Here is a 26,763-nt window from a genome sequence, read left to right on the forward strand (position 1 = left end):
TCCCTCTCTCGGTCCCCTCTCTCTCTCTGCCCCTCCTTCTTTCTGTCCCCCCGCTCTCAATCCGCCCCATATGTCCACCTCTCTTTCCACACTCTCTCGATCCCCCTCTCTCTATCCCCCTCTCTGTCCCCTCTCTCTCTGTTTGACTTCTCTCTCTGTTCACCCTCTCTCTCTGTCCCCCTCTCCGTCCCTCCCCTCTCTGTCCCAGCTCTCTCTGTCCAACTATCTCTGTCCCTCTCTCTCTGCACCCCCTCTCTCTGTCCCCCTTCTCTCTATCACCCCCTCTCTGTCCCCCTTCTCTGTCCCCCTCTCTCTGCTCCCCCCTCTGTCCCCTCTCTCTCTGCTCCCCCCTCCGTCCCCTCTCTCTCTGTCCCCCTCTCTCTCTGTCCCCCCTCTCTCTGTTCGCCCTCTCTCTGTGCCCCTCTCCATCTCTCCCTTCTCTGTCCCCCCTCTCTGTCCCCCCTCTCTCTGTCACACTCCTCTCTGTTCCCATTCTCTCTGTCCAACCCTCTCACTCTGTATCCTCCTCTCCCTCTGTCCCCATCTCTCTGTCCACCCCTCTCTCTCTGTCCCTCTCTCTCTGTCCCCCCACTCACTGTCCCCCTCTGTCTGTCCACCCTCTCTCTCTTCCGCCTCTCTATACCCCCCTCTCTCCCCATCTCTCCCCTACCTCGCTCCACCCACTCTCTTGTCCCCCCATCTCTCTGTCTCCTCCCTCTCCGTTCCCCCTCTCTCTGTCCCACCCTCTCTCTGTCCCACCCTCTCTCTGTCCGTCCCCTCTGACCCCCTCTCTCTTTCCTCTTTCTTTCCCTACTCTCTCTGCCCCCTCTTTTTGTCCCCCTCTCTCTCCGCCCCCATCTCTCTGTCCCCCTCTCTCAATAGCCCCCTCTCTCTGTCCCCACTCTCTCTGTGTACCCCTCTCTCTGTCCCCCCTCTCTGTACCCATTGCTCTGTCACCCTCCTCTCTGTCCCCACTCTCTCTGTCACCCTCTCACTCTGTCCCTCCCTCTGCCTCTGTCCCCATCTCTCTGTCCACCCCTCTCTCTCTGTTCCCCTCTCTCTGATCCCCTCTCTCTCTGTCACCCCTCTCTCTTCCCCCTCTGCCCTCCATCTCTGACCGCCTCTCCCTCCGTTCCCTCCTCTCTCTGTCCCCCTTTCTCTGCCTCCCCATCCGCCCGCTCTCTGTCCCCCTCTCTCTGTCCCCCTATCTTTGTTTCCCTCTCTCTGTCCACACTCTCTCGGTCCCCTTCTCTCTTTGTCCCCCCTCTCTTTCTGTCCCCCCTCCATAATTGTCCCCCCTCTCTCTGTACCACCCCCGTTCCCCTCTCTTTATACACCTCTCTCTACCCCCTCTGCCGCCCTTTCTCTTTGAACCCCACTCTCTCTGTCCCCCCACCTCTGTCTGTCTCTCCCGCTCTCTATCACCCTCTCTCGGTTCCCTCTCTTTCTGCCCTTCCTTCTCTCTGTCCCCCCACTCTCAGTCTGCCCCCTCTGTCCCCTTCTCTCTTTCCACCTCTCTCTGTCCCTCCCTATCTGTCCCCCTGTCCGTCCCTCTACTGCATCCCCGTCTCTCTGTCTCCCAACTCTTATTGTCCCAACTCTCTCTGTCCCCTCACTCTCTCTGCCCCCGTCTCCATCCCTCTCTCTCTGTCCCCCTCTCTGTCCCCATGCTCTCTCTCTGTCCCCCCCTCTCTGTGTACCCATCTCACAATGTCCTCTCTCTATTACCTCCCTCGCTGTCCCCCCGTCCCGCTCTCTGTCCCCCATTCTCTCCATCCCCCACTCTCTTTCCCCCTCTCTTTGTCCCCCAACTCTCTCCATCCCCCACTCTCTGTCCCCCACTCTCTGACCCCCACTCTCTGTCCCACTGCTCTCTGTCCCCCTCACTCTCACGTTCTATCTGTGCCCCTCTCTCTCTGTCCCCCACTCTCTGTCCCCCCTCTCTCTCCCGTTCTCTCTGTCCTCATCACTGTCCACCTCTCTCTGTCCCCCTCTCTCTCTGTCCCCCACTCTGTCCCCACGCGCTCTCTGTCCCCCCTGTCACTGTGTCCCCCACTCTCTCCCTCCTGTCTCTCAGCTCCCTCTCTGTTTTCCCGTCCCCCCTCTGTCGCCCACACTCTCCCCCGTCCCCCCTCTGTCCCCCACTCTCTCCATCCGCACTCTCTGCCCTCCCTCTCTCCATCGCCCTCTCTCTGACCCCCTCTCTCTGTCCCCCTCTCTCTCTCCCCCAGTCTCTGTCCCCCTCTCTCTGTTCCCCCTCTCTTTGTCCCCCTCTCTCTGTCCCCCCTCTCTCTCTGTCCCCCTCTCTCTGTCCCTCACTCTCTGACCCCTCTCTATACACCTCTCTCTCTCCCAATCTCTCCCCTACCTCGCTCCCCCCACTCTCTTGTCACCCTCTCTCCCCCAGTCTCTGTCCCCGTCTCTCTGTTCCCCCTCTCTTTGTCTCCCTCTCTCTGCCCCTCCTTTCTCTCTGTCCCCCTCTCTCTGTCCCCCACTCTCTGACTCCTCTCTATACACCCCTCTCTCTCCCCATCTCTCCCCTACCTCGCTCCCCCCACTCTCTTGTCCCCCTCTCTCTCTCCCCCAGTCTCTGTCCCCCTCTCTCTGTTCCCCCTCTCTTTGTCCCCGTCTCTCTGTCTCCCCCCTCTCTCTCTCTCCCAGTCTCTGTCCCCCACTCTCTTGTCCCCCTCTCTCTCTGTAACCCTCTCTCTGTCCCACCCTCTCTCTGTCCCCCCTCTCTCTCTGTCCCACCCTCCCTCTGCCCCCACTCTCTCTGTCCCCCTGACTCTGAACTCCCTCTCTCTGTCCTCCCCTTCTTCTGTCCCCCTCTCGGTCCCCTTCTCTCTCTCTGCACCCCCAATCTGTCCCCCCCTTTCTGTCCCCGTCTCTCTGTTCCCCCTCCCTCTGCTCCTATCTCTGTCCCCATCTCCGTCCCTCCCCTCTCTATCACACTCTCTCTGTCCCCTCTCTCTCTGACCCTCCTCTCTGCCCCCCCCCTTCCCGCTTACTCGGTCCCAGGCCTCTCTATGTACCCTCTCTATCTGTCCCCTCACTCTCTCTGTCCCCCCTCTCTCTATCCCTCTCTCTCTGTCCCCCGCTCTCTCTGTCCCCCTCTCTGTCCCCTTCTCTCTGTCCCCCTCTCTCTGTGTCTCCCTCTCACTCCGTCCTCTCTCTATCACAACCCTCTCTGTCCCCCCGTGCCCCCTCTGTCCCCCACTCTCTTCATCCCCCACTCTCTGTCCCCCTCTCTCTGTCCCCCACTATCTCCACCCCCCACTCTCTGTCCCCCACTCTCTGTCTCCCTCTCTCTATCCCCCTGCTCTCTGTTCCCCCTCTCTCGCCCGTTCTCTCTGTCTTCTATCTCTCTGTCCCCCTCTCTCTGTCCCCCACTCTCTGACCCCTCTCTATACACCTCTCTCTCTCCCAATCTCTCCCCTACCTCGCTCCCCCACTCTCTTTGTTTCCCTCTCTCTTTCCCCACTCTCTCTGTGTCCCCCTCTCTCTGTCCCCCCTCTCTGTACCCACTGCTCTGTCACCCTCTTCTCTGTCCCCACTCTCTCTGTCACCCTCTCACTCTGTCCCTCCCTCTCCCTCTGTCCCCATCTCTCTGTCACCCCTCTCTCTTCCCCCTCTGCACCCCCTCTCTGACCCCCACTCCCTCCGTTCCCTCCTCTCTCTGTCCCCCTTTCTCTGCCCCCCATCCCCCCGCTCTCTGTCCCCCTCTCTCTGGCCCCCTCTCTTTGTTTCCCTCTCTCTGTCCCCACTCTCTCTGTCCCCTTCTCTCTTTGTCCCCCACTCTCTCTGTCCCCCCTCCCTAATTGTCCCCCTCTCTCTGTACCCCCCCCGTTCCCCTCTCTTTGTACACCTCTCTCTACCCCCTCTGCCGCCCTTTCTCTTTGAACCCCACTCTCTCTGTCCCCCCACCTCTCTCTGTCTCTCCCGCTCTCTATCACCCTCTCTCGGTTCCCTCTCTTTCCGCCCCTCCTTCTCTCTGTCCCCCCACTCTCAGTCTGCCCCCTCTGTCCCCTTCTCTCTTTCCCCCTCTCTCTGTCCCTCCCTCTCTGTCCCCCTGTCCGCCCTTCTACTGCATCCCCGTCTCTGTGTCTCCCAGCTCTTACTGTCCTCACTCTCTCTGTCCCCTAACTCTCTCTGTCCCCCCCTCTCCATCCCTCTCTCTCTGTCCCCCTCTCTGTCCCCATGCTCTCTCTATCCCAGCCCCTCTGTGTACCCATCTCACTCTGTCCTCTCTCTATTACCTCCCTCTCTGTCCCCCCGTCCCGCCCTCTGTCCCCCACTCTCTCCATCCCCCACTCTCTGTCCCCCACTCTCTTTCCCTCACTCTCTGTCCCCCTGCTCTCTGTCCCCTCTCTCTCTGTCCCCCACTCTGTCCCCACGCGCTCTCTGTCCCCCTGACTCTGTGTCCCCCTCTCACTCCCTCCTGTCTCTCAGCTCCCTCTCTGTTTTCCCGTCCCCCCTCTGTCGCCCACTCTTTCCCCCGTCCCCCCTCTGTCCCCCACTCACTCCATCCCCCACTCTCTGTCCTCCCTCTCTTCATCGCCCTCTCTCTTACCCCCTCTCTCTGTCCCCCTCTCTCTCTCCCCCAGTCTCTGTCCCCCTCTCTCTGTTCCCCCTCTCTTTGTCCCCCTCTCTCTGTCCCTCCTCTCTCTCTGTCCCCCTCTCTCTGTCCCCCACTCTCTGACCCCTCTCTATACACCCCTCTCTCTCCCCATCTCTCCCCTACCTCGCTCCCCCCACTCTCTTGTCCCTCTCTCTCTGTCCCCCTCTCTCTGTCCCATCCTCTCTCTGTCCCCCCTCTCTCTCTCTGTCCTACCCTCCCTCTGCCCCCCCTCTCTCTGTCCCCCTCTCTCTGTGTCCCCCTCTCACTCCGTCCTCTCTCTAACACAACCCTCTCTGTCCCCCCGTACCCCCTCTGTCCCCCACTCTCTCCATCCCCCACTCTCTGTCCCCCACTCTCTGTCTCCCTCTCTCTATCCCCCTGCTCTCTGTCCCCCCTCTCTCGCCCGTTCTCTCTGTCCCCTCTCTCTATGTCCCCCTCTCTTTGTCCCCCTCTCTCTGTACCCCCTCTCTCTCTGTCTCACATCTCTGTCCACCTCTCTCGCTGTCCCCCGCTCTGTCCCCACGTGCTCTCTGTCGCACCGTCTCTGTGTCCCCCTCTCACTCCCTCCTCTCTCTGTCACCTCCGTCTCTGTCTACCCGTTCCCCCCTCTGTCCCCCACTGTCTCCCTCGTCCCCCTCTGTCCCCCACTCTCTACATCTCCCACTCTCTGTCCCCCCTCTCTCTGTTCCCCACTCTCTGTCCCCCCTCTCACTGTCCCCAACTCTCTGCCCCCTCTCTCTGTTCCCCGTCTCTTTGTCCCCCTCTCTCTATCCCCTCTCTCTGTCCCCCACTCTCTGTCCACCACTCTCTGTCCCTCACTCTGTGTCCCTCTCTCCCTGTTCCCCCTCTCTTTGTCCCCCGCTCTCTGTCCCCCCTCTCTCTATCCCCCCCTCTCTGTCCCCCTCTCTCTGATCCCCCCTCCGTCCCCTCTCTCTCTGCTCCCCCCTCCGTCCCCTCTCTCTCTGCTCCCCCCTCCGTCGCCTCTCTCTCTGTCCCCCTCTCTCTCTGCCCCCCCTCTCTGTTCGCCCTCTCTCTGTCACACTCCTCTCTGTTCCCATTCTCTCTGTCCAACCCTCTCACTCTGTATCCTCCTCTCCCTCTGTCCTCATCTCTCTGTCCACCCCTCTCTCTCTGTCCCCCTCTCTCTGTCACTCTCTCTCTGTCCCTCTCTCTCTGTCCCCCCACTCACTGTCCACCTCTGTCTGTCCACCCTCTCTCTCTTCCGCCTCTCTATACCCCCTCTCTCTCCCCATCTCTCCCCTACCTCGCTCCACCCACTCTCTTGTCCCACTCTCTCTCTTCCCCTCCCTCTCCGTTCCCCCTCTCTCTGTCCCACCCTCTCTCTGTCCCACCCTCTCTCTGTCCGTCCCCTCTGTCCCCCCTCTCTTTCCTCCTCTTTCTTTCCCTGTTCTCTCTGCCCCCCTCTTTTTGCCCCCCTCTCTCTTCGCCCCCATCTCTCTGTCCCCCTCTCTCAATAGCCCCCCTCTCTCTGTCCCCACTCTCTCTGTGACCCCCTCCCTCTGTCCCCCCTCTCTGTACCTACTGCTCTGTCACCCTCCTCTCTGTCCCCACTCTCTCTGTCACCCACTCACTCTGTCCCCATCTCTCTGTCCACCGCTCTCTCTCTCTGTTCCCCTCTCTCTGTCCCCCTCTCTTCCCCCTCTCTCTACCCCTCTCTGTCCGCTGTCACTCCACACTCTTTCTCCCCCCACTCTCTGATCCCCCATCTCTCTCTGACCGCCCCCTCTCTGCCCCCCTTAACGCTGTCCCCCTTCTATCTGTCCCCCCTCTCTCTGTCCCCTCTTTCTTTGCCACTCCCTCTCTCTGTCCCCCCTCTCTCTCTCTTCTCCCCCCCTCACTCTCATTCTCCCCTCTCTCTGACACCCCCTCTCTCTGTCCCCCTCTCTCTGTCCCCACTCTCTCTCTGTCACCCCTCTCTCTTCCCCCTCTGCCCTCCATCTCTGACCCCCTCTCCCTCCGTTCCCTCCTCTCTCTGTCCCCCTTACTCTGCCCCCCCATCCCCACGCTCTCTGTCCCCCTCTCTCTGGCCCCCTCTCTTTGTTTCCCTCTCTCTGTCCCCCCTCCCTAATTGTCCCCCCTCTCTGTACCCCCCTGTTCCCCTCTCTTTATACACCTCTCTCTACCCCCTCTGCCACCCTCTCTCTTTGAACCCCACCCTCTCTGTCCCCCCACCTCTCTCTGTCTCTCCCACTCTCTATCACCCTCTCTCGGTTCCCTCTCTTTCTGCCCCTCCTTCTCTCTGTCCCCCCACTCTCAGTCTGCCCCCTCTGTCCCCTTCTCTCTCTCCCCCTCTCCCTGTCCCTCCCTCTCTGTCCCCCTGTCCATCCCTCTACTGCATCCCCGTCTCTCTGTCTCCCATCTCTTACTGTGCCCTCTCTCTCTGTCCCCCTCTCTGTCCCCATGCTCTCTCTGTCCCCCCATCTCTGTGTACCCATCTCACTCTGTCATCTCTCTATTACCTCCCTCTCTGTCCCCCCGTCCCGCCCTCTGTCCCCCACTCTCTCCATCCCCCACTCTCTGTGCCCCTCTCTTTGTCCCCCACTCTCTCCATCCCCCACTCTCTGTCCCCCACTCTCTGTCCCCCACTCTCTGTCCCCCTGCTCTCTGTCCCCCTCTCTCTTACGTTCTCTCTGTCCCCCTCTCTCTCTGTCCCGCACTCTCTGTTCCCCCCCTCTCTCCCGTTCTCTCTGTCCCCCTCTCTCTGTCCCCCTCTCTCTGTCCCCCTCTCTCTCTCTGTCCCCCACTCTGTCCCCACGCGCTCTCTGTCCCCCCTGTCTCTGTGTCCCCCTATCACTACCTCCTGTCTCTCAGCTCCCTCTCTGGTTTCCCGTCCCCCCTCTGTCGCCCACTCTCTCCCCATCCCCCGCTCTGTCCCCCACTCTCTCCATCCCCCACTCTCTGTCCTCCCTCTCTCCATCACCCTCTCTCGGATCCCCTCTCTCTTTCCCCCCTCTCTCTCCCCCAGTCTCTGACCCCCTCTTTCTGTTCCCCCTCTCTCTGTACCCCTTTTTCTGTCCCCCTCTCTCTCTTCCCCCTCTCACTACCCCCTCTCTTTCCCCATCACTCAACCCTCTCTCTCCCCCCACTCTCTTGTCCCCACTCTCTTTCCCCCCCTCTCTCTGTCCCCCTCTCTCTCTGACTCTCTCTCTCTCACTCTGACCGCCCCCTCTCTGTCCCCTTCTCTCTGTCTCCCCTCTCTCTGTACTCTCTTTCTTTGACCCTCCCTCTCTCTGTCCCCCTCTCTCTCTCTGTCCCCCCTCTCTCTCTTTCTCCCCTCTCTCTGGCACCCCCTCTCTCTGTGCCCAATCTCTCTCTGTCCCCACTCTCTTTCTGTCACCCCTCTCTCTACCCCCTCTACCCCCTCTCTCTGACCCCCTCTCCCTCTGTTCCCTCCTCTCTCTGTCCCCCTTTCTCTTCCCCCACATTTACCCCACTCTCTGTCCCCCTCTCTCTGTCCCCCTCTCTCTGTTCCCACTCTCTCTGTCCCCCCACCTCTCTCTGTCTCTCCCGCTCTCTGTCCCCCTCTCTCGGTCCCCTCTCTCTCTGCCCCTCCTTCTCTCTGTCCCTCCGCTCTCAGTCCGTCCCCTCTGTCCCCTTGTCTATTTCCCCCTCTCTCTGTCCCACCTCTCTCCTTTCCCCTGTCCCCCCTCTACTGCGCCCCCGTCTCTCTGTCTCCCCTCTTTTACTGTCCCCACTCTCTCTGCCCCCCACCTCTGTCTCCCCTTCTCCCTGTACCCCCCTCTGTTCCCCCTCTCTCTGTCCCCCCTCTCTCTGTACCACCTCTCGCTGTCCTCCCTCTCTCTCTGTCCCCCTCTCTCTATCCTCCCTTCTTTCTGTCCCCCTCTCTCAGCCCCCCTCTCTGTCCCCCCCTTCTCGGTCCCAGCCCTCTCTCTGTCCCCCCCTCTCTGTCCCACTCTCAGTCCCCCTCTCTATCTCTGTCCTCCCCCCTCTCTGTATCTCCCGCTCTCTGTCCCCCTCCCTCGGTCCCCCTCTCTCTCTGTCCCGCTTCTCTCTGTCCCCCTTCTCTCTGTCCCCCCACTCTCAGTCCGCCCCCTCTCTCCCCGTCTCTCTTTACCCCTCTCTCTGCCCCCCTCTTTCTGCCCCCCTCTCTCTGTCCCTCGATTTCTCTGTCCCCTTCACTCTCTGTCCCCCTTCTCCCTGTCCCCACTCTCTCTGTTCCCCCCTCTCTCTGCCCCCATCTCTGTCCCTCCCAGCTCCGTCGCTCCCCTCTCCGCCCCTCTCCTCTCTGTCCCCCCTCTCTCTGACCTCCCTCTCTTTTCCCCACCCCCGTCCCGCCTTCTCGTTCCCAGCCCTCTCTATGTACGCCCATCTTTCTGTCTCCCCACTGTCTCTGTCCCCCCCTCTCTATCCCTCTCTCACTCTGTCCCTCTCTCTGTCCCCCCGCGCCCCCCGTCCCCCACTCTCTCCATTCCCCACTCGCTATCCCCCTCTCTCTGTCCCCCACTCTCGGTTCCCCTCTCTCTGTTCCCCACTCTCTGTCCCCCGCTCTCTGTTCCCCACTCTCTGTCCCCCTCTCTCTATCCACCTCACTCTGTCCCCCTCTCTCTGTTGCCCTCTCTCTGTCCCCCTCTCTCTCCCGTTCTCTTTGTACCCCCTTTCCCTCTGTCCCCCTGTCTTTTTCCCGGTCTCTCTGCCCCCCCTCTCTCTGTCCCCTCTCTCTGTCCTCATCTCTCTTTCCCCCTCTCTCTGTGTCCCCCATTGACTCCCTTCTCTCTTTGTCACCTCCCTCTCTGTCCCCCCGTCCGCCCCCCGTCCCCACTCTCTCTATCCCCCACTCTCTGCCCCCCCTCTCTCTGTCCCCTCTCTCTGTCCTCATCTCTCTTTCCCCCTCTCTCTGTGTCCCCCATTGACTCACTCCTCTCTTTGTCACCTCCCTCTCTGTCCCCCCGTCCGCCCCCCGTCCCCACTCTCTCCATCCCCCACTCTCTCCATCCCCCACTCTCTGACCCCCACTCTCTCCGTCCTCCAGTCTCTGTCCCCCTCTCTCTGTACCCCACTCTCAGCCCCCCCCTCTCTGTTCCCCCGCTCTTTGTCCCAATCTCTCTGTTTCCCCTCTCCCTCTGTCCTCCTCTCTCTGTCCCCCACTCTCTGACCCCTCTCTCATTATGTCCTCCCCATTTCTCTCTCTCTTCCTCACCTTAGCTCTCCCTTGCCTCTCTCTCGCTCTCTCTGTCTCTCCCTGCTCCTTCACTCTCTCTCCACTTCTCTCACTCTCGATCCCCCTACCTCAGTCTCTCTTTCTCCCCACCTCCCTCTGTTTCTCTCTGACTAAATCTCTTTCCCTCCTGCCCCCCCTCCCTCTCTGATGCAATCTGTATCCCTGACGCGTCCCTCTCCCTCTGATCCAGAGATTGGGGAGGGGGGTAGTCCCCATGAAACAACTGAAATCCTGTCCCACTCATGTCAGGAAATGGGGAGTCCAGGCTGCATTGGTGGGACATAGGGAGTGAAACCCAGCTCCTGAGCTCAGGGCGCGGTGCCCTCCCCTTCCCTGAGGACCAGGATTTGGGGCTGAGTCTGTCTCTCTCCAGCTCAGCTTCTCCAACACAAAGACACACAACAACATCGGTCACTCTGCTGCTCGGCACGCTTTAATCAACATTTTTATTGGTTACAAATGGAAGTGATGGATACAGTCAGTGGGATGGTGCCTTATCTCACTGTCCCCTGAGTTGTGAGAAACATTGAAATGTTTCCCTGTAACCCCCCTGTGGGATAAGGATGGACAAACCAGCGCTACCCTCAGTCTGTTACCATAGCGACAGGCTGCTCCATCGCTGAAACACTGAACTGAAATGAGAAAATCCCGGATGGATTGATTAATGAGGGAATTTGATGGATGGATGGATTTGGGTGAAGGGATATTTCAGCACGTTCTTCAGCTGCTGCCTGAACTTAGTATGGGTCACGGCATAAATCGCGGTGTTTGTGCAGCAACTGAGGAGCTGCAGCATGAAGCCCAATTCCTGTACAAAGTCAAGGAGATACACAGACCGGTACCCAAACTCATACATCCGGATCCATATAGAATACAGCATTAACGTTGACCATAACAGGATGAAATTGGCCGAGATCACAAACAGTAAAATGATGGATTTTTTTCGGTTTCTCATTTCAGTGTCAGACTGAGCGTCCCCATTGGTGTGAGCGCGGAGTCTCCTGCGGGCTCTGCTGGTCACTAAAATGTGTCTAACGGTGAGAACATTGAGCAGCAGAATCAGGAGAAATGGGACACACGGGGTTAGAATGTGGTGGAAGAACTCGATTGTGATCCAGACAATGGAGATTCGAACAGCGAATGTTAAACCACAAAACGAGGGGGTGTTCATCATCCAATACCGAGCCTCGAGCATAAAATACCAGGAAATGTTCTTTAAACAGCTCAGCACAGTCACTGCTCCCAGAACCACAGCCGCCGTTTTCTCACTGCAATATTTACTTTTCAGCTTCTGGCAACAAATGGCCACAAACCGATCAAAGGCGAAAGTGACGGTGAACCAGACAGAGCAGTCAGTGGCTGCATAAAGCAGGACGGCGTGGATATGACACACGGGGACGGAGTACAGGAAATAAAACTGTTCCCGATAAACAATGGGAATGTGTCTCAGGATCAGGTCGAGGATAATGACCAGGAGATCCGCCGCTGCCATGGCCCCCAGGTAATGTCTGACACATGGAGACAATCCACAATCTTTATAAAGCAGGACGTAGATGGTCACTACGTTAACTGTGAGGAAGGAAAACAAACCCATTATCCATCAGCCTGGAGACAAAGGGACCCATTTGATCGGGGACCCAGTGAGATTTCCAAATGTGTCCCTGTGTTCAGGGATTTATTAAAAAAATTGGAGCTCGAATAACAAATGGGAAGGTCGGAATTACTGACAAAAATGTGACATAAACCACAAGAAACCCTCCCTCCCCAAACACACAGAGACACATCCATAAGGACAGATGGTTTCTAGAACATTCCCACACACTCGGTCACTCGAGAGCAGACACAGGTCACTCCTTCCCAGTTCCTAATACAGAGAGTGGAAACGTTACTGTCCTGAAGGATTCTCTCCCAGTTTCCTGAAGACAAACGGAGTTTGGGAATTTGTGTATTTTGGTCTAAATTGTGATCGATCCTGTGTCGGGAAGAAATGTAAACGCAGGGAAAACGTATTCACCCCTTTAACTGCCTGAGGGGCCTTCGGAACAGTGTCTCCTTCTCCCTGGAACGGGATCTCTTCCCTCGGGATCTTATCGTTTGTTCAATTCACTGACGTCCGGCCGTTCACAAACAATGTCAGGGACACAACGTTCCGGGGAATGGCAGTTATAGAATGTCAGGGACAGAACGTTCCGGGGAATGGCAGTTATAGAATGTCAGGGTCAGAACGTTCCGGAGAATGTCAGTTATAGAATGTCAGGGACAGAACGTTCCGGGGAATGTCAGTTATAGAATGTCAGGGACAGAACGTTCCGGGTAATGTCAGTTATAGAATGTTGGTGACAGAACGTTCCGGGGAATGTCAGTAAAAGAATGTGGGGGACAGAACGTTCCGGGGAATGGCAGTTATAGAATGTCGGGGACGGAATGTTCTGGGGAACACCTTGACCTGTCAATCACCTTACCCCCATCCACCCCACTCTCCTCTCTGACCTATCACCTCTCCCCCTGTAAACCGGGAGCCATTCCCCCCTCCCCCCCCCCCCCACCGCCGCAGCATGTAGGACTGTGTACCCAATCCCAGTGCATTGATCTGTAAACCAGGAGCAGTTACCCTCCCAGTATGTAGGACTGTGTACCCCACCCCAGTGCATTGATCTGTCAACCAGGAGCAGTTACCCTCCCACCATGTAGGACTGTGTACACCACCCCAGTGCATTGATCTGTAACCCAGGAGCAGTTACCCTCCCACCATGTAGGACTGTGTACACCACCCCAGTGCATTGATCTGTAAACCAGGAGCAGTTACCCTCCCAGCATGTAGGACTGTGTACCCCACCCCAGTGCATTGATCTGTAACCCTGGAGCAGTTACCCTCCCAGCATGTAGTACTTTGTACACCACCCCAGTACATAGATCTGTAACCCTGGAGCAGTTACCCTCCCAGCATGTTGTACTTTGTACACCAACCCAGTACATAGATCTGTAACCCAGGAGCAGTTACCCCCCCCCAGCATGTAGGACTGTGTACACCACCCCAGTACATAGATCTGTAACCCAGGAGCAGTTACCCTCCCAGCATGTAGGACTGTGTACACCACCCCATTGCATTGATCTGTAACCCAGGAGCAGTTACCCTCCCAGCATGTAGGACTGTGTATCCCACCCCAGTGCATTGAGCTTTAACCCAAGAGCAGTTACCCTCCCAGCATGTAGGACTGTGTACCCCACCCCAATGCATTGATCTGTAACCCAAGAGCAGTTACCCTCCCAGCATGTAGGACTGTGTATCCCACCCCAGTGCCTTGATCTTTAACCCAGCAGCAGTTGCCGTCCCAGCATGTAGGACTGTGTACCCCACCCCAGTGCATTGCTCAGTAACACTGTGTGAGATCCCTGCCCAGTGTGGGGAAACTTGCAGCCCGTTCTGGAACTGACAGGATGTCCAGCTCCCACCCATTTACAGCTCCATATCTCCATTGTTGCCCTGACAAGAGGGTGTTGTGGGTGTGAACCTCACTGCCAGAGAGAGATGGCGGGGGAATCAGTTTAAATATCACCACATGGGAGGGGTTTGGGGTATAGACAGAGAGGGGCAGACTGAGAGACAGTGTCATGGAAGGATGTGTTCCCAGGTTGCAGAATGCTGAAATGTAGACACTTCGATAACATCCTGTAACAAGAGCCTGTCTTCCCAGGAAAGATGGGAAAATGGGATATTTGAGCATTAGACTACAGCTTTGTAAATGGGAGTTGTTTCAACAGAATCTATGACTCACTGTGCTGAATCAAAATAAAAACTGTCTCAGTGACATTTTCCCTTAGTCTGACAGAACGATTATCTGCACGATGCTGAGCTAGTTTCCTGGTGCTATCGGATCAAACTCACCTCATGAACTACCCAGCCCACCCCATGGTGTCCCTCTCATTCAATGCCAGCCCGATTCTCCCACCCATCATGACTGGAGGTACTCACCATCTCCCGGGTGACCCTGGATATTCATCGTTCCCTGACACTGGGGCAATCTATAAAAGGCCAATGAGCACACGGTTGCGCTTTCTCAGTTAGGAGCTGCCCTGCGCAGTTTACCCTGAGCATGGGGGATAAGGGGCAATTACACTGCAGTTTGTCGACAGGGGCACGGATGTCCTGGTGGATGGGCTAGTACAGAGGGAGACCATTCTCTTCCCAGAGGGTCCACACCACCTGACCCACTGATCATGGTCTGAGCTCCCCACCCATCTCAGTGCAGTATCTGGGGTCTGAGGAAATGCCCAGCAATACAGGACAAGCATCAATAACCTTCCCCACTCTGTCAGGATAAGGGTCACCGTATTCTCTCTGCTCCCTCACACTCACTGTATAACAGATAAAGCACCATCCCACCCCGCCGTGATCTCTCTCTCCCTCTCTGTCCCACTCTCTATCCCTCTCTCTCTCTCCCTGTCTTCCTCCTCCCTCCACTTTACCCCCCCACGTTAATTACACTGCATGGATACAACACTGTGAACTGATTCCCTCCGGACCCCTCACCATGTCCCCGTCCCCTTCACCTACACCAGCACTAACAGAAGGGCCACCCACTCCCACCCTCACTCCCTCCCTCCCTTTCTCCCATTCCAGGAGAAACAGCCTGGAATAGCTCAGAAAGGGTCAAGCCGGGTGATGGAGTGCCCGATATACGTTCCCTCACACCGTCTCCCCCCCCCCCCCCCCCCCCCCCATGTGGGGAGGACCCTGGTACGAGTCGGAGAGGACCGGAACTCCTCGTGTGGAGATTCTGAAACATCCACATCCCACTGACCGAGTAAGGAGCAATGTTCAGTGAAGGGCAATTCTCACTTTAAACCCACTGGCAACTCTGTTTCCCGCCGGCACAACTTAGAAGCTGCGGCCCTGATGCGATCTCCCTTTTGTCTCGAGCTGGTACAAATGGAATCCCCACGGTCTCGGTGGGCAGGAGGGTGGGCTCACAGCACATCGTCACCACCACCTCCCAGGAAGGGAGCAGGGACGCTCCCTCCTACACCTCCCCCTGTAAACAGCTCAGATACTGAAACTAATCTGTGATAGTTACTGCTCTCCGCACTTGTCCTGATATCTTCAACAATCTGTGCTCATATACACCCAGCGCTCTCTGCTCATGCAACCCCTTTATTATGGTACGGCCTGTATTAAACTGTCTTTCAATGTTATTCCTACCACAGTACATCACCTCACACTGCTCTGCATTGATCCCCATCTGCCTTATAACTGAACACTACTCCAACGTGTCACTGTCCTGTTAGGGTTCCACACTCTCCTCCATAGACTTTACAATTCTTCCAGGTTCGGTGCCATCTACAAACATTGAGATTGAAATAGCGTCACAGTCCCCATGAAACAACTGAAATCCTGTCCCACGCACACGAGTCTGAGCAAGTGAAATACTGATATATTCCCACGGACAGAGTCGAATAATGACGTGCTATCAATGGAGCAACAGAAGTCCTGACACATACGAGACAGAGTAGATGAATTATTGACAAACCACAGAGCAAGAGAAATCCGGTTAGGTCCCACTTATCCACTTCATCAGAGTATAATGTGATGAAGTTGAAAGTGTGTACTGTACCTTTAAGAGAGGGTGAATGCTGTTCTGAACTGAGACCTTACAATCACCTGTGATATGAGAGGAAGGCAGACCCAGAAACAATATATTGCTGTAGAGCTGGAGTCGGGTAATAAGCAGTTAAGAGAAACAGGGTCCCTGAGTTGTGAATAGTTGATGGAAAATGTTCACTTTCAGAGTGAAAAAAATAAATTGATGTTTTTATTTAAACAGTGGAAGTTGGCGGATCTGTCCCTCATATTTTAACAGTTTACGAGGTGAATTGAGCATTTCTTTGTGTCATTGAAGTTACCAGATTAGCTTCACGCCATATCCTCACCATCCCCATGTGTGGATCTGTGCACCTCCACACACATCATCTATTTCATCCACTACACCCGATGTGGCCTCATCTATATTGGGGAGACAGGCCGCCTACTTGTGGAACGTTTCAGAGAACACCTCTGGGACACCCGGACCAACCAACCCAACCACCCTGTAGCCCAACACTTCAACTCCCCCTCCCACTCCACCAAGGACATGCAGGTCCTTGGACACCTCCATCGCCAGACCATGGCAACACGGCGGTTGGAGGAAGAGCACCGCATCTTCTGCCTGGGAACCCTCCAACCACAAGGGATGAACTCAGATTTCTCCAGTTTCCTCATTTCCCTCCCCCCACCTTGTCTCAGTCAAATCCCTCGAACTCAGCACCGCCTTCCTATCTTGCAATCTTCTTTCTGACCTCTCTGCCCCCACCCCATTCCGACCTATCACCCTCACCTTGACCTCCCTCCACCTCTGGCATTCCCAATGCCCCTCCCCCAAGTCCCTCCTCCCGACCTTTTATCTTAGCCTGCTTGGCACACCTTCCTCATTCCTGAAGAAGGGCTTATGCCCGAAACGTCGTGCTCCGAAACGTGAGGACTGCAGATGCTGCCTGACCTGCTGCGCTTTTCCAGCAACACATTTTCAGCTCTGATCTCCAGCATCTGCAGTCCTCACTTTCTCCTCGGGTAATAAGCAGTTAAGTGGAAGAGGGTCCCAGAGTTGTGAATTTTTGATGGAAAGTGTTCACTTTCAGAGTGAAAAAATAAAGTGATGTTTTTATTTAAACAGTGGAATTTGGGAGTTCTCTGTCCCTCATATTTCAACAGTTTACGAGGCAAATTGAGCATTTCTTTATGTTTCATTTAACTTACCAGATGAGCTTCACGCCATGTCCTAACAATTCCTGTCAGTGTATTTGTGTGTCTGTGTGGGGCAGGTCTGTCAGTCTCTGTGGTGCTTAAAGTGATGCAATGCCACCCTCTGCTGGCCTCCCCACGCCACCGCAAGGCATTAGCAGAGGGTGAAAACCAACAGGGATTCATTCAGAGACGGGGAGGGAGAGGGCAGCTGCTCACAGCACTATCCAAACTGATGTCTGATCCATGGACTGATCTAAATGTCCTTTAACCGTTGTAACTGTCCCTGCTTTCACCACTTGCTCTGCAAGTTCATTCCACACATAAGCCAGATTCTGTCTAAAATAATTAACTCTTCTGGCTTTTGTAAATCTTTTTCCTCGCCCCTTAAAATATCCCTCAGTTTTGAATCCCCAACTCTAGGGAAAAGACATCAGCCCTTCAGCTTATCTGTACCCCTCATTATTTTGTAAACTTCTGTGAAGTTACCCCTTAACCTCATCCTCTCCAGTGAAAAAAGTCCCAGCATACCCAGCCTCTCCTTATCGCTCACTCCCTGCATTCCCAACAACATCCAGGTTCATCTGTTCTCAATCCTCTCCAGCTTAATAATATCAAGGTCAATAATATCAAAGTATTTTCTAAGGGTATTTTCTAAGGGTAGGGGAGACCAAAACTAGAGGGCATAGGTTTAAGGTGAGAGGGGAAACATATAAGCCACCTAAAGGGCAGCTTTGTCACCCAGAGGGTGGTGTGCCTATGGAATGAGCGGGCAGGATGACCAGACTGGACACAGTATTCCAGAAGAGGTCTCACCAATGTCCTGTACAACCTGAACATGACATCCCCATTCCGATACTCAAAGGGTCTGACCAATGAAGACAAGTGTGTTAAACACCTTCTTAACCGCACTATCTATATGAGATGCAAATTTTAAAGAATTATACCTGACGGCCTAGGTGTCTATTCTACAGCACTGCCAAAGGCTCTACTTTTAATTGTATAGGTCCTGCTTTTGTTTAATTTACCAAATCCAGTACCTCGCATTAATCCAAACTAAACTCCATCCGCCACCCCTCAGCCCAGTGAGTGATATTACTGCCACCTCCCCTCCCCCTTCAATTTTAAAACGCCCATTCCTCTCCAGACGGCCTGCACACTCCGGCCTTGAGTTTCACAAAGACCCTGAGCTTGGTTTGCCTTGCGTGGTTAGGGGGAGGAGGGACAGATTGCAGACACAGTCAGTGGGGAGGAGAGGCTGGACAGTAATCAGCGGTCAGGAAGAAGGGAGTCGCACGTTATAGTTGGGTAAGAGTGATCGGTGTTTTGTGACCAGAAATTAAGCTCTTCCTTCGTCTCTGCTGTTCAGTAATAAATATCCATTTGAGACCCTTCATTGGGCAGAGCGTGTCTGCAGGATTTCTTTCCAAAATATTGCAGACTACAGATAATAGCGATTAATCAATGGCATAGCACGTCACTCAATATCCTACAGTTGAGACAAATATCTTGCATTTGTTTAACAATACAAAGTGTTTTGTGTAGTTCAGTAATGGGAACCTGATTATAATAAATCCTCACCGATCTGAAAGTGGGCACTAAAATATGACCCAAAATCTGGGTATAGTAGTGTAGTGGGTAGTATCCCTGTCTCTGAACCAGAACTCTTGGATTTGATTCCAATTCCTGAGCTTGTGTGGTAGTGTTCCTAGCTCTGAACTATAAGGCCTGGATTTAAGTCCTGCCTGGATTTAAGTCCTGCCTGTTGCAGAGGTATGTCACATCATGTCAGGACAGTCTGATGAACTAACACACAGGAGAATACTGTTACAGCTTTATGGGTATTGCTGAGTGATGCTAGTTCCTCCCTCTGGGCACAAAGGTCTCGGTGTAAATCACACAGAAGTTTCTCATGATACATCTGAACAAACTGATTAAAATGGATTTAGAATTGTGACTTGATGGATAAGGGAGTGGTGTCAGTATTGAATTTCAGAATTTAGGCCCGGGATGACTGAAAGTGCAGCTATTCGTGTTGATTGGAGTCACAGTTCGCAGCAGTAAAGGTTTATAAAATCAAAATGGCCATGGATAGGGTGAGTAGTCAGGGGTTTTTCCCCAGGTTAGGGGCGTCCAAAACTAGAGGGCATTGTTTGAAAGTGAGAGGGGAAAGATTTTGATGAGGCCTAAAGGGCACCATTTCACACGGAGGGTGGTGTGCGTATGGAATGAGCTGCCAGAGGAAGTGGTGGAGGCTGGTACAACTACAGCATGTAAAAGGCATCTGGATGCTGATAGACCTGCCGAGATTTTCCAGAAATTTCTGCATTTGTTAAAAAAATTTAACACAGGTATTCTGAATAAATTAAATATTTTATTTTTTAATGACGCAGGGCCATGTAAACATATTTCAAATCAGTCGAGACCATTTTCTGTGAAGGGTTTGACTCTGTGTATGACAGCAGCAATGATGCACCTACATGGAACAGGGAATATGATGGAGACATAGTTTGGACAATGTACAAGGAGACCTCACATGGTCCAGTTTGGGAGAGGATGACATTACTGTGTGATTCAGCTCAGAAAGGGAGAAAATGTAACCTGCCTGAGAAGGAACGACCTATTGCACTCTCTCTCCTTCATTGTTCCTCATCACAGCAATGTGTGCGAGCTAAAAAATAAATTCTACACTCATCGTAACTTTTATAGAATCACTGCAGTGTTGAAACAGGCCCTTCGGCCCAACAAGTCCATGCCAACCTTCCCAACCCATTTCCCTATATTTGCCCCTGACTAATGCACCTAACCTAGAATTCCCTGAACACTACAGACAATTTAGCATGACCAATCCACCGAACCTACACAGTTTGTGATAGGAATCTGGATCACCCATTAGAAGCTCACACAGACAAGGGGAGAATGTGCAAACTCCACACAGACAGTCACCCAAGGCTGGAATCGACCCCAAGCCCCTGGTGCTGTGAAGCAGCAGTGCTGCCCACCGTGCTGCCCTTTGGATGATCCCTAACCAGAATTCACTGGAATCTACTCAGTGCCTAAAGCAAAGGGAATTCAGCCAAATCCAACTCTCCCAGGATGAACTCCCATTGTTAGCAGCTGTGTGTGTACAATATCTTCAGAAGCAGAATAACGTTTTGGACAATCTCAATTTTTACTATTGTCATGAGATCCAATAATATCTGGACAAAGTTCTTTCAAATTAAAATTGCAGAAATTTTGTTAATCTGTGTGTGTTTGCATGTGTGTGTTTGTGTCTGTGTATGTGTGCGTTTGTTTGTGTGTTTGTGTGTGTGTGTTTAGAAAGGGAAGTATGAGACCATAAGACATAGGAGTGGAAGTAAGGCCATTCGGCCCATCGAGTCCACTCTGACATTTAATCATGGCAAATGGGCATTTCAACTCCACTTACCCGCATTCTCGCCATAGCCCTTAATTCCTTATGACATCAAGAATTTATCAATCTCTTCCTTGAAGACATTTAGCGTCCCAGCCTCCACTCCACTCTGTGGCAATGAATTCCACAGGCCCACTACTCTCTGGCTGAAGCAATGTTTCCGCATTTCTGTTCTGAATTGACCCCCTCTAATTCTAAGGCGTAACAGAAACAATTTCTTAGCGTCCACCCTTTCCAAGCCATTGATTATATAATTGCAATATCCAAACAGTTTGCCATTCATCTTTCCATCATAGTTTGAGTAACATTGCTCTGGATCATAAACGTGTTGTTTTAGCAGATTAAAGAAACTAGCCTGACTTGTTCCTAAAACTGACCCTGACCCAGTCTGAGACCGATATCATCGGCCATATCACTAACCTGGTTACATTGAACATTTGTTGTGAGCAGTGGAGGAGTGGGACTAGAAAAGGAAACAGTGACCCCAAAAGCCGGGGAACTATAGACGGGTGAGCCTGATGTCAGTGGTGGGTAAGTTGTTGGAGGGGGTTCTGAGGGATAGCATTTACATACATTTGGGAAGGCAAGGGTTGATCGGGGTAGAAAACGTGGCTTTCTGCATGGGAAATCATGCCTCATTAATTTGATTGAGTTTTTTGAAGAGGTGTCAAAGAAGATTGATGAAGACAATTTGGTAGACATTGTCTATATGGACTTCAGCAAGGTGTTCATTTAAAGAACAAAGAGCAAAGAAAATTTACAGCCCAGGAACAGGCCCTTCGCCCTCCAACCCTGAGCCAATCCAAACGTACTGTCTAAATCAGTTGCCCAATTCCTTAGCATCTGTATCCCTGTACTCCCCACCTACTTATGTATCTGTCCAGATGCATCTTAAATGAATCTACCGTGCCTGCCTCTCCCACCTCTGGTGGCAACACGATCCAAATGCCCACCACCCTCTGTGTGAAGTACTTACCATGTGTATCCCCCTTAAACATCCCACCTCTCACTTTGAAAGCATGACCTCTCGTTATTGAATCCTTCACCCTGGGAAAAAGCCCATCTCTGTCCACCCTGTCTATACCCTTCATGATTTTGTAAACCTCAATCAGGTCCCCCCTCAATCTCCTTTTATCTAGTGAAATTAAACCAAACTTACTCAGCCTCTCTTCATAGCTGGTATTTCATTCTGATTGTTAGACAGATGAGTAAGGTTTGGTCACAACGGATACAGAGGAAGCTAGTCACAATTGCCTTGAAGGAAGAGGGATATTTTTCAGCCTGGAGGCTTGTGAGCAGCAGTGTGCTGTAAGAATCAGTACTGAGTTCACTACATTTCATCATTTATGTAAAGGATTTAGATGTGAATATTGGGGCCATAGTTAGTTAAGGTTACAGATGACATCAGAAAGGTGGTGTAGTAGATTATCTCAGAGTACAACTAGACCACAATTAGATGGGACAAAGGGGCAAGGAGTGACAGATGAAGTTTAATTTAGATAAATACGAAGTTTTGTATTTTGTGAACGCACACCAGGGCAGGAATTATACACTTAATGATAAGGTCCTGGGGCGTGTTGTAGAACAAAGGGGTACTGCAGGTATATTGTTCCTTGAATGTGGACTCGCAGGTAGACAGAGTGGTGCAGAACACATTTGGCACATTTGTCTTAATCAGTCAGAGCATTGAGTATAGGAGTTGTGGTGGGATGTTGTATCTCTACAGGATGTTGTGAGGCCACTTTAAGAATACTGCGTACAACTCGGTTTTCTACAGAAATAACTTACCCGGATATTCCAGGACTGGAGGTTTGAGCTTTAGTGAGAGGTTGATTAGGTTGAGGTGTTTCTCCCTGGAGTGTCAGAGTTTGAGGGGTGACATTATAGAAGTTTATAAAACCATCAGGGGCATGGATATTCTGAACAGCCATGTTCTGCTCTCCAGGGTAGGGGAGTCCAGAACAAGAGGGCATAGGTTGAAGGGGAGAGGGCGAATGATTTAGAAGGGAGCTGAAGATAAATGTTTCACACAGAGAGTTGTGTGTGTACAGAAAGTGCTGTCAGAGGAAGTGCTGAAGGCGATAATAATCGCACATTTAAAAAGTATCTGAAAGAGGAGAGATATTTACCAAATGCTGGCAAATGGGATTGGATCAGATTTGATATCTGATCGGAATGAACAGATTGGACTAACGGGTCTGTTTCCATTCTGCATGACTGTCTGATTCTATAAGAAGGATGTTGAATAATTCTGAAAGGACCTTTCAAGTGGGAATTCTCTTCACTGGAAGTTTATCGTGCCTCTATATTCACATTGATTGAAAGCTGAGTTAGGTAAATATTTGACAGAGAAGTGAGTCATGCATAATGGGACACAGACAGGAAAGTGGGGCTGAGACCCCAACCTGATCAGCCACAATTTTAGTGCCAGGTGGAGAAGGCTCAAAGTACCTAATGACCCACTCCTGTTCCTCAGTCCCATGTTCCTGTGTTCCATTCAGCCCATCAAATCTGCTAGATAGGAACAGTTGGAGGCCACTTACTCCTATAATCTGGTGCACAGAAACAGAGGTGACCATTCAGCCTCTCAATACTGTCCCACATGGTTTGAAGTGATTTGGGAAAAGTAATTGGAAAACCCAGGCACGGGTATGAAAGAGGCCCCTCATCTCTCTTCACAGAGCTTCCCCTCTCTGCAACTTGTGCTTCAGTTGTTGGTCATGTTGTAGACTCAGATTCACTATGAATACAGCCCATATACCTCAACCAGATATGGCTCACAAAATCATCTGGTCTCCCTGACTGCAATATTCAGTAATTGCACATTCATGAAAATAACACCCACTAACTCTCCAATAACAGAATGGGAGAACATCAGAAACAGGGGCGGGTCGTTCACTCCACAAGCCTGCCTTGCCCTTCACTAAGGTCGTGACTGATCTGCTCTTGGTCTCAAATCCTCTTTCATACCCAATTCTTCATAGCCCTCAACTCTCTGTCAGGTCAATATCCATCTACCTCCTCTCCAAATACTTTCTGTCATCTAGCTTCCCGAACACTCTTGAGAACAGAAATCCTGACATTCAATCCCACCTGTTTGAAGAAAACACTTGATGCTCCTATATCATGGTTTATTGATATGAACAAATGAGGTTGCGACAAGGGTTCAGGTAAAAATGACTGGCCCTGATATCAAGGCAGTGGTTGACTTTTATTGACATCAAGGATCTTAACAAAACTGAACTTAATGGGAATCAGAGTAACCTCTCCAGTGTTTGGGGTCAAACATGGCACAAAGGAAGATGGTGATCATCTCAGTCCTGGGTCAGCTCGGTGGGACATCCTCAGGGTAGCTTCCTCTTCATAAATAGCTTCAGCTGCTTCATCAATGTCTCCCCACCCCCACCTTCCCCACCATAAGATCAGAAGTGGGGATGGTCACCGAAGATGCCACAATGTTCAGGACATTTTGTTCCCCCCTCAGCTCCTGAGCTGGTCTGTGTCCATGTGCAGCAAGACCCAGACTCCATTGAGATTTGTGCTGTTAAATGGTCCGTAACATTCATCTACCAGCGCTGCCTGTCACTGCACATTGCCACAATAAAACAAGAGTTCATTCAGCACCTCACGCTGTTTCACAGGAATGTGAGGAAGTCGTTCAGCCCATTGACACGATTGGAGAAGAACAGGGACAGCCCATTCAGTGCCTTCAGCCTATTACTCAGGAAGAGAAGGAGTCTAGTGTGATGGACCACAGCAGAGCCCCTCGAAAATATTTGAAGGCGGTCACCTAGACTCTATATTTTTTTTTATTTTAAAGGGAATTATAAAGTGACTGTTCCAGATGCAATGTGACATTCAAACTACTCGGTGTGAAGCTAAACACTATTTATTGAAACGGGAAAGATAAAATGAAAGCAAAGAAAGAGGAATTTAGAAAATCATAATTCCATCAGACAAGTTAACAGAATAGCAAATCTAGGAACTATTACTAATGAACTGTACCAACATAGGAAAATCCCAAAAACACAGCCCCTTGCAGAAAGGAAAATTCAGACACAGATTGTCACAAACATTTCTCTAATCCGGGAATTAAAAACAGCACCAAGAGAAAATTCAGAGAGAGTAGCACCCAGGAGATAGTCACTGAAGATTCCAACTCTGTGCAGACCCCAATAGTTTCTGATACTACTGAGAAACCAAAACCCAGAGGTCGTAATTTGTGAGAGCTGGCCACACCCATTCAGGTTGCATTAAAATTAACCCAAGGCCTCCCTTGCTGTTTACTCAGTGGTCTTAACTAACCAGCTTGGTAACGATCATTCAATCTCTCTCTGAAAAGAAACCAGAACAAAATACCTCTCAAAGCCTGCAGCAACATCACACTTGTCAGTACATCGAGCTGTCAAACAGGAACCAGCGGTAACCCAATCAGGCCCTTGGTCCTGTCCAATCGGAAGCGGAAGAAGCCATTCAAACACTTGAGTCTCTTACACAGGAACAGGAGGAGGCCATTCAGCCCCTAAAGCCACTAGCACAGCAACAGGATGAGGCCATTCAGCTCCTTCAGTCTCTTACACAGGAACAGAAGGAGGCCATTCCCCCCTCAACGCACTTGCAAAGGGACAGAATGAGGTAATTGATGCTGATTCCTGATGAATGGCTTATGCCCAAAACGTGGATTCTCCTGCTCCTCGGAGCTGCCTGACCATCTGTGCTTTTCCAGCAATCTACTGTCTACTACAATCTCCAGCTTCGGCATTCCTCACTGTCTCCAGATTGATGCTCCAATATGATGAACAAGTGGGGCAGATGCACATTAGTGCACAGACAGACTGCTCCACGTTGTTCCTCCTGGCTCCGTTGCTCATGATAAACACGTGGGACTTTAACATGGTTTTCTAGTGTTGAGGAGGGAAGCCATATGTCTTGTGTGAAGTCTCAAGAAGGCACCTTCCATCTCCGAGAAGCCAGCCTTTCTCTTTGTAGGGCGGAAGCTGGTGAGAATGGCTACCTGTTTCAGATCGAAGGTATTATGGCTGATGTTGGGGATTGTGAACAACATTGCGTTCAGTACGGGTTCACACGCCAACAGCACAATAACGTGGGGAGAGTTAATTTAGGCATATAAACTTTTAGGAAAGTCGCGTTAGACTGATGAATCGACTCTCTGTGTTCAAATAATGCTGATCTTGCTCATGTTGATCTTGTTGAGTGCTTGTCTTGTGCAGTGTATCCTGTATGCCTTACTCTGTCCAAGTCTATTTCCACACTATGTTCTGTCTGGCCATGCTTACTATGATCTGCCTCCATTGCTCATAAATAAAGTGTTTCCCTGTACTGAGGTACACGTGACAATAAATCAGATCAATCAATTCTGAGTAAAGTATGGAATTTCTCACCCTATCAATGTGTCTTTTGGAAATATATATGCTACACCTCGTGTTTCAGCATCACCATTTCAGATTTTACAGCTCTGCAGATTAAACTCTCAGGTTCTTCAATCTACCCTCATGATACTGCCAGCTGTATCTGTGGTAAGGAGTTCATTCCTTTCAAAGGAGATCAAATCTGTAGAGAGCGCCCCAAATGCTCTCTCAGCAAGGCTCTACAACAGCAGGAAGATGGCTTTACTTATGTACTCGAATCATCTTACAATGAAGGACAGCATACCATTGACTGCACCCATTATTACACAGGGTTTGATTCGGAGCGGTCAGCATAGACTTGTGAGTGGGGGATCATGCTTCCCAACTTTGTTAGAGTTCTTTGATTAAGTGACCAAGAAGGTTTACGAGGACAGAGCTGTAAATTTAGTCTCTATGGATTTCAGTAAGGCCTTTGATAAGGTTCCACATGGCAGGCTGCTCTGGAAGGTTCCATCACGTGGAATGCTGGGGGAACTGTCCAATCGGATACACAGTTGGGTTGATGGTCGGAAGCAGAGGGTTTAGTGGAAAGATGATGGTCAGACTGAAGGCTGTGTCCACTGCTGTTTGTTATCTATGATTTGGTTGAGAATGTACAGGGCATGATTAGTACGTTTGCAGATGACACTAAAATAAGTGGTAGCGTGATCAGTGAGGAAGTTTCTCCGAAATTGCAGCAGGACCTTAATCAGGTGGGGAAGTGGGCCGAGAAATGGCAAATGGAGTTTAATATAGATGTGTGAGGTCTTGCATTTTGGAAATTCAAATCAAGGTAGGAGTTTCACGGTGAATGGGAGGGTCTTAAGAAGTGCAGTGGGCAGAGAGACCTTGGTTTTCACGGGCATGGTTCTCTAAGTGTAAAGTCACAGGTAGACAGGGCAGTGAAGAAGGCTTTTGGCACATTGGCCTTCATGAGGTAGGACATTGAGGATCGAAGTTGGGAAGTTCTGTTGCAGTTACACAAGACATCGGGAAGGCCACACTTGGAGTATTATATTCAGTTTTTGTAACCTCTTATCGAGAGGATGTTATGAAATTAGAAAGAGTGCAGAAGAAATTTACAAGGACGTTGCCAGGACCCAATGGTCTAAGTTCTCGGGAGAGGTTGGACAAGCTAGGACCTTTTCTTTAGCGTGTAAGAGACTGAGGGAGTCCTTATATATCTTTATAAAATCATGAGGGGTATGGATAGGGTTAATGCTCTCAGTCTTTTTCCAAGGTGTACAGAATCGAGGATTAGAGGGGATCAGTTTAAGGTTAAAGGGGAAGGAATAAAAGGGAACCTGAGCAGCCACTTCTTTACACAGAGGCTGGTACATGGATGAG

The sequence above is a fragment of the Chiloscyllium punctatum genome, chromosome 28 (assembly GCF_047496795.1).
Source record: "Chiloscyllium punctatum isolate Juve2018m chromosome 28, sChiPun1.3, whole genome shotgun sequence".
NCBI classification, from domain to species: Eukaryota; Metazoa; Chordata; class Chondrichthyes; order Orectolobiformes; family Hemiscylliidae; genus Chiloscyllium; species Chiloscyllium punctatum.